Source organism: Trichechus manatus, unplaced genomic scaffold (assembly GCF_000243295.1).
Source record: "Trichechus manatus latirostris isolate Lorelei unplaced genomic scaffold, TriManLat1.0 scaffold00120, whole genome shotgun sequence".
NCBI classification, from domain to species: domain Eukaryota; kingdom Metazoa; phylum Chordata; class Mammalia; order Sirenia; family Trichechidae; genus Trichechus; species Trichechus manatus.
This window is the reverse complement of record NW_004444056.1, coordinates 6,918,917-6,926,522: the sequence shown is the minus strand read 5'-3', so window position 1 is coordinate 6,926,522 and position 7,606 is coordinate 6,918,917.

Genomic DNA, 7,606 nt, shown 5'->3' with positions numbered 1-7,606 from the left:
GGACAAGGACTAGAAGGCAGGAGGGGACAGGAAAGCTGGTAATAGGGAACCCGAGGTCGAGAAGGGAGAGTGTTGACATGTAGCGGGGTTGTTAAACAATGTCACAAGACAATATGTGTACTAACTGTTTAATGAGAAGCTAGTTTGTTCTGTAAATTAAAGTACAATAAAAAACAAACAAATATTCACTGTAAAGGAATTCCTAACCGAAATCAGTCCTGCTCCTGACTTTTCTTTCACTCAAAATTGCTAATCTTTTCTTTCCAGTGTGAAGCCAGGCTTGCTAAATTTCAATTTCAAAAGGTGAGGCTGCAGGTGGGTGGAAGGTCAGAGACAGGGTTCATTCTGTCACTTTTAACATTAACCAGTGGTTGATCTTCTGTTCTTCTCCCTCCTCTTTTCTTTATAAGCCTCATTGCCTAACTGGAGCCATTAAGCATTTGGCTGCTAACCACAAGGTTGGCAGTTCGAATCCACCAGCTGCTCCTTGGAAACCCTATGGGGCAGTTCTACGCTGTCCTATAGGGTGGCTATGAGTCGGATTGACTCAACAGCAACGGGGTTTGGTTTTATTTTTTTTTAAATCAACATTGTCTCCCTACATGCATACAGTGGAGCAGTGGTTAGGCGCTCAGATGCTAACAGAAAGGTTGGCGGTTCAAACCCCCTAGCCACTCTGCAGGAGAAAGATGTGGCAGTCTGCTTCCATAAAGATTACAGCCATGGAAACCCTATGGGGCAGTTTTACTCTGTCCTGTAGGGTGGCTAGGAGTTGGAATTGACGGCAGTGGGTGGGTTTTCTACGAATATAGAATAACTGCTCAGAATAAACCTTACCCCTGCCTCCTACCGGCAGTCACCTCTCCACTTCTGCACTGTGAGGTTTATTTAATTTAGTTTAATTTGCGCCCAGTGCGTGCATTGCTATCCTCTCAGGCCGCAGCAAAGGACTCCTGTGGGGCCCTGGCTGGAGCCACACCATGGACCCCAAGGGCCAGCCAGGGTACCTGCGCGCTGGACATCTCTGGGGCCTGGGCTCTGCGCCCCCAGGCAGGGCTTCTGATTGTTATGTAAACACAGCACTGCCCACGCGCGCCTGCGGTGGCTAGCCCATCTGCTCGGTGGCGGCACACGTCCTCCAGCCTGCTCTCCTTGTTCTAATCACGCTCCATCCTCTTAGGTGAAAACTTGGAAAATGCAAGGGGCTCTCAATCTCCTTTTCATTTGCAAACGAGCCGTTTCAGCTAAGCATGCCCCTATTCTTCTCCAGGCATTTGTGTTTGTGAAAAGACCCGTCTCAAATTTCTGGAGCAGCAGCAGCTGCCGCCAGGCCGCCTTTCAGGGGCCCCGGCTCCCCCAGCCCTCTGCTTCCCTCCCCTCTCCTCTATCCTTTTGTCTCTGTCTGAGCAAGCTCCCCCTTTTGACCCCCGGCCAACTCGGAGCCTCAGCCTTTGTCAGCCTCCGCAGACAAGTCTCACCCTAAATCAGGCATTGTTTGGGCTCCCAAAGCCAGCACGTGCCCACATCCCCTAATCTTTTAATTTCGCCCCAGGAAAAAGCAGCTGTTAGTTATACACGCAAGGTACAGCTGTCAACTGGGGCCCTCTGCCTGCTTCCAGAGGACAATTAAGAAGAAAGAAGGGAGGTCACAGGGCTCCAGTCATATGTACATCTCTCTCTCTTTATTCTTAGGGTTCTTTTTTTTTTTTTTTTTTTGCAACAGTTGGCAGCACGTGCTGTGAAATGCTGCCCTGCTGGAGAAGCCTCCTCCCAGCGTCACTCCTGTCTGAACCTGTTCGCAGCCCCACACCCCTCGGGTTTGAACATGGGCTCCTTTGAGAAGCAAACCTTCAGTTTCAAAGATCCCTGGTGTGTGTGTCATTATGCTTCTGCTGCAGAAATGGTCACCTGATAAATTACAGGGTGAGAGCCAGACGCCCGCACCCGACAGCGCCAGCACCCACCGAGGGTGGCGGCTTGTTTGTGTTAATGCTTTTCAGGCACTCTGGCTGCAATCAGTCTGGTATGGGGCAGGATCCCCAAGCACCCTAGCACGCTAGGGGCTCCTGGATGCCTGTCTTTGCAGGCAAGGTGAGCCTGCAGTGAAGTGACGGGTTGATCTTCCTGAGGCATTTCTTGGGGTACTCCTGGGCCCCAGCAGCCCAAGCCATTGAGTGAGGACTCAGGAGGCCTCCCTAGCCCTGAGCTCTCTGTGTGCCCCGAGTGAGTCACACCACCTCCCTGGGCCTCTATATCCCCGTTTGTGGAACAGGAGGATTGGAAAACCAGAAAAACAAACCCCTTGCCATCGAGTCGATTCCGACTCATAGCGACCCTATAGGACAGAGTAGAACTGCCCCACAGGGTTTCCAAGGAGGGGCTGGTGGATTCAAACTGCCGACCTTTTGGTTAGCAGCCAAGCTCTTAACCACTGCACCACCGAGTAACCCTCTACAGCAACATGGTCCAGTGGAAATTTCTGCTGATGGAAACATCCTAGATCTGCAAAGTTCAGTAAGATTATTGAGCACTTGAAATGTAGCCAGTGAAACCAGCAAACTAACTTTCTACGTTTGTACTCTATTTAATCTAAATTTAAGTACCACATGTGGCTAGTGGCTACTGTATTGGGCTGCACCGTTCTAAACTATGGGTTCTCAAATTCAGAATCCTAGGAGATGCTTTTTAGAAATACAGGTGCCTAAGTCCCATTCCCAGGTTGGCGGTTCAGTGGTAGAATCCTTGCCTTCCATGCAGGAGACCTGGGTTCAATTCCCAGCCCACGCACCTCATGCACAGCCACCACCCACCTGTCAGTAGAGGCTTGAGTGTTGCTACTGATGCTGAACACGTTTCAGCGGATCTCCCGGACTAAGGTGGACGGGAAGAAACGCCTGTGATCTACTTCCAAAAAACCAGCCGATGGAAGCCCTACAGATCACAAGGATCCCATCCATTCCCTTGTGCGTGGGGTTGCCGTGAGTTAGGAGCCGCCTCGCAGGCAGATAACAACTTTGGAGCAGCCTGGGTACTGGGTTTTTTGTTAAAGCTCCCCAGGTGGTTCTAATGAGCAGCAAAGTTGGGGGTTGCTACTTTAAACCATCTCCCCGCTGGAGGTCTGGGCTCTGCCTCCCTCCTTGCAGAGAAGAGGCGCCTCCAGCTAGCCCACCTGGACGGGGTGTTTGGAAGACACGTGTTTGCTTTAGCAATAACAGATCCCTGTTTCTAAAATGCAGAGGATTCTCAAAGCCCTTACCCTGCTTGCTGACTCCCAACACGTGGACCCCAACAGCATGCCCTTCTTTGCCTGCCCTGGCTGGGCGTCAGCTCCAGAGTCACTAACAAAACAACCACACTTCCCAGCGCACTCGTGCCCAAAGGGGATTCCTGCAGCCCCAGGTCGGTGTGGGCCCCTTCTACACTTTGTCTCACCTGGCGGGTCATTGAAAGACCCTGGCAGAAACCTGACCCTCACCAGAGCATATGGCGGATTCCACACCTGCCCTGCGCCTGGCACCTGCTGAGCTCCCCTGGGGCGGGGGGGCCCCTCGGCTCGTGGCTCCAGGCCCCTGGCCAGCCTCTGGCTCATTAGCATGCTGGCCTCCTGCCACGTGCCTGGACTGTGGGCAGAACTGACATGCATGTCATCGCTTTGAAGATTAGCGAATCTGGAGAAAGCTGCTCGTTTGGACAACAAAGCCGGCGACCGTCACAGGCGGCCCTTCTCTGGAAGGAGACGCACAGGCACACATGGGGACCACTGCCACAAATAGTACTTTACGAGTTAGGGACTTGGCACGGAATCGCGTGGCTGTTGAGTGGGACCAGCCAGGCAGAGTCGTCTCTCTTGAGGGCTCTGCAGCAGCCCCCAAAGAGGTTGAGGTGCCCCCGGGGGGAGCTGGGCCCAGCCCACATTTTTATAACTCAGAACCAAGTCCCACCTGGTGGTTTCTGGGCGCCGACACCTCCTTTTCAGATCAAGAATCACTCTAATTTGGATTCATCTCCATAGCTAAGCAAAAAGCAAACTGGCAAAGTATTGGTGGCATTCCTATATAATGTTTCTTCCTAATGCTGGCAATCGCACACTGCGGTTGATCTCTGAAACTCCCTGGAAAGGAGTAAATGATCTTTTCGCCGGTGGCACTACAAATAGCTCAAGCCTCTTGCTCACCTTTCTTGTCCTTTTGCACTCTGCCTGCTGCAGGAGACAAGGCCAAGTGGACAAGGCCCATTTGGATGGTGTCTTTCCTTGGAGAATCTGATCCTTAACCCTGGAAAGGGTTAAAAGTCAGAGCAGGTAGAGGACCACTCAGCTAAACTCAGCCAGTGCCTCCTGTCCCCTCCCTCCTGGTGGGGTAACCAGTTAATGGACGGGGGATTGAGCCATCATTGTGGCCGGGGCCCACAGCCTTCACCCATTGCAGGCACTCAGGCCCATCTGTCACAGCAGCAGCAGCTCTGCCACCGATGGAGGCGGGGCCTGCAAAGAGCAGAGGAAGGCCATGTGGTGACCCAGCCGGTCCGCAGAGGGAGGGGGGAGGTGCCCCATGAAATATTGTGACATGACACTTGAGGCCAAGGCTAATCACTGCAGCCCAAGGACAGGAGGGGGGTGCTCTCATCCCTGTGCAACAACCACCGCCCCCCCCCCCCCGTCCCAGCATGATGCATATGTCCCTTTAATTTGGAGCTGAGATTAGGGTTTTGCTCCAGGGCCAGCAGGGCAAGGCAAGGTAACAGGCAGGCACATTTTAAGGCCATTTAGTGAGGAACAATGGGACGCTGAAAGGGTGATCCTGGTGAATAGAGGGACGAGAGCGGCTTGTGCCAGCGTGCCGCAGGCCGGCCACCCTTCCAGACGGCAGATGGAAGGTGGCTGGTTGCTGGGCAGTACTCCCTGCCGGCTGGCCAGGCGGGGGAGGCAGAAGCCGGGGCTCGGAGGCCTGCGCTGCAATTGGTGAAGTCCCCTAACTCACAAAGCCTTCCAGAGGGATTGGTGTCACCCCAGGATTAGGACTGAGACAGAAAAATGTTTTCTTAGCGTGCTGGTTTGAACGCAAGGCAATTTCACTCAGCCAGGAGCCTTCACTGACAGGGCATCTTCCCTTGAGAAGACTGGGGCCCTGAGCCCTGTCCAGCAGGACCCCTGCTCAGCTCTGACACACTGACCACAGGGACAGGAAGTGCCTGAGGAGGGGCCGTGCACCCTAACCATTTATCTGGTCTTTGCTTTGTCATTGCCTTGGCACCAGGGGCTCTCGACTCCACTGAGCCTGTGGAGACTCCTCTGGACAGGTTGTCTGAGGGGCAGACACACTCCCAAACTCACTTCCCTTCAGTGGGGCGGCCCACAGAGCAACGGCCTCAATGCTGGCAGCCCCTGCAAAACACTGCCTCGGAAGGGCAGACCTTAACCATGCGGACGGTGGACTGGTGAAGGAGGGGAGGCTGGACACCCTTGCTTCCTCCACACCAGCCTGCTTGGAAACCACAAGGACACCTTTCAGACCCCTGCCACATTGTCTCAGCGCAATCTTTCGGAGTTAAAGTGGTTGCGTTTGCACAAATGAGTTTCCTTTCTGCTAGAGCAAGCACAAGTCTGGGATCCTACTCTCCGCTGAGCAGCAATGGCCAAAATCCACAGCCCCCGGTTGCCATTGAGTCAATTCCGATTCCTGGCAACCCCTTGGGTGTCAGAGTAGAGCAACCACTGATTTTTCGGAAATGGGTCTCCAGGCCGTTCTTCTGAAGTGCCGCTGGGGGTACTCGAACCTCCAACCTTCTGCTTAGCAGCGGAGCACATTAAACCTTTTGTACCACCCAGAGACTCCAAAATCCACATCAGAGGGTGTGTTTAGCACTTCTGGCCCCTGAGCAGGCAAAAGGCCAACCGTGACCGCCTGATCAGCCTCCACTGTCTCTGCACTGGAAAAACAATACTTAAAGGAAACATTTCTGTGAACTTTCCAAATTTAATTCTTAACAAATTCAGTGCTAAACAAACGGTAAGACCAAATAAACACACAGTCTGCACCTATGCTGTGTGCTGCCCGAAAGGATGCACATGGCATTGACATTGCTGCTCTGGATGAAGGTTAAAAGGCCACAGTTTTATCCAGGGGGGTCCTTATAATTCATTCATCCAGGAAAACTTGCAATTGTGTGCACACGGCAATGTGCCCATAAATGTTGAAGGCAGCTTGATGACAGAAAGGCAATGCCAGAGACAGTCTGCTTCTGTCCCATCAATGTCTTAATTCCTTCAGCAAAGCAGTGCCTTTTATGCAGTGACCTCTGTTACGGATTCAAGAGCCCCTGTGTACGTTAGACAGAACTAGACACGTCTGCATGCATTGGCCATATATTCAATTCTGCCCAAAATGCTGTCTTCTAGAACTCCCATTGTTAACATAAGATATTAAATTAGTACTAACTTTTTTAAGAAAAATTTAAAAGCACTATCTCAGTCTCCTACAGCTGCCATAACAAGATACCACAAAGTGGGTGTTTTTAAAGAACAAGAATTTATGGCTTTACAGTTCTGGAGGCTGGGAGTCCAAACCAGGGTATCAGCCATGTCGATTCCTTCTGAGGGCACTGTGAGAGGAATTGCTGCATGACTCTCTTCTAGCTTCTGGTGGCTCCTGGAACTCCTTGGCAATCCTTTGCTGCTTGTAGGTGTGTCTTCACATGGCATCTAGCTTCCCCTGTGTGATTGTCTCCATGTCTGTTCTCTCCCTTTATAAAACACCACTCAGATGGGATTAGGATTAAGACATACCATACCATGGTGGAAACCCTGGTGGTGTAGTGGTTAAGAGCTATGGCTGCTAACCAAAAGGTCAGCAGTTCAAATCCACCAAGCACTCCTTGGAAACCGTATGGGGCAGTTCTACCCTGCCCTACAGGGTTGCTATGAGTTGGAATCGACTCAGCTCGACTGCAATGTTTTCGTTTTTGTTTTTTTTCTACTAGAGTAGGGCCTCATTAACTTAACTGATAACATCTGCAAAGAAAAACTTGATTTCCCCAAACAAGGTCACATTTACAGATACAGGGGTTAGGACTTCAACATATCTTTTGGGGGAACACAATTCAATTCATAATAAGCACATAAAAGAATCTAAAAAAAAAAAAAATCAACCTCTTGAAGATGGTAAAGATTTTCTGACTTGGAAGAATCCTCTCTGAAATTATCCCACATCACGTCCTCTGGTGGTTGGGTCTATACATGGATTCAGATGGGCACATTTCAGGTCAGACAGACATACCCGATAGGTCCCAGATTGAGGAGCCCCAGATGGGTCTGACCTCCGGCTGCAGTCCTGTAAGCAGCCTCACTCCCCTAGGACATTGAAATGGTGGGCCACACGTCATGTGTTATCACCCCCACGTCTTTCACCATTGGGAAGAGCCAGGCTCTGCCCTTCCAAATTTGTGGAGCTGCTGGTGGCTTTGATTATTACACAGACCTGGCCCTTTCCCATGACTGGGACCTCACCCTGCTCCTGGCCCAGTACCACTGGTGCCTTTGGGTTTCTTGAGTGCCAAGCTTTCTCCTGTGAGGGACCATGAGTTGCTGTTTCCTTCACCCTCAACATTT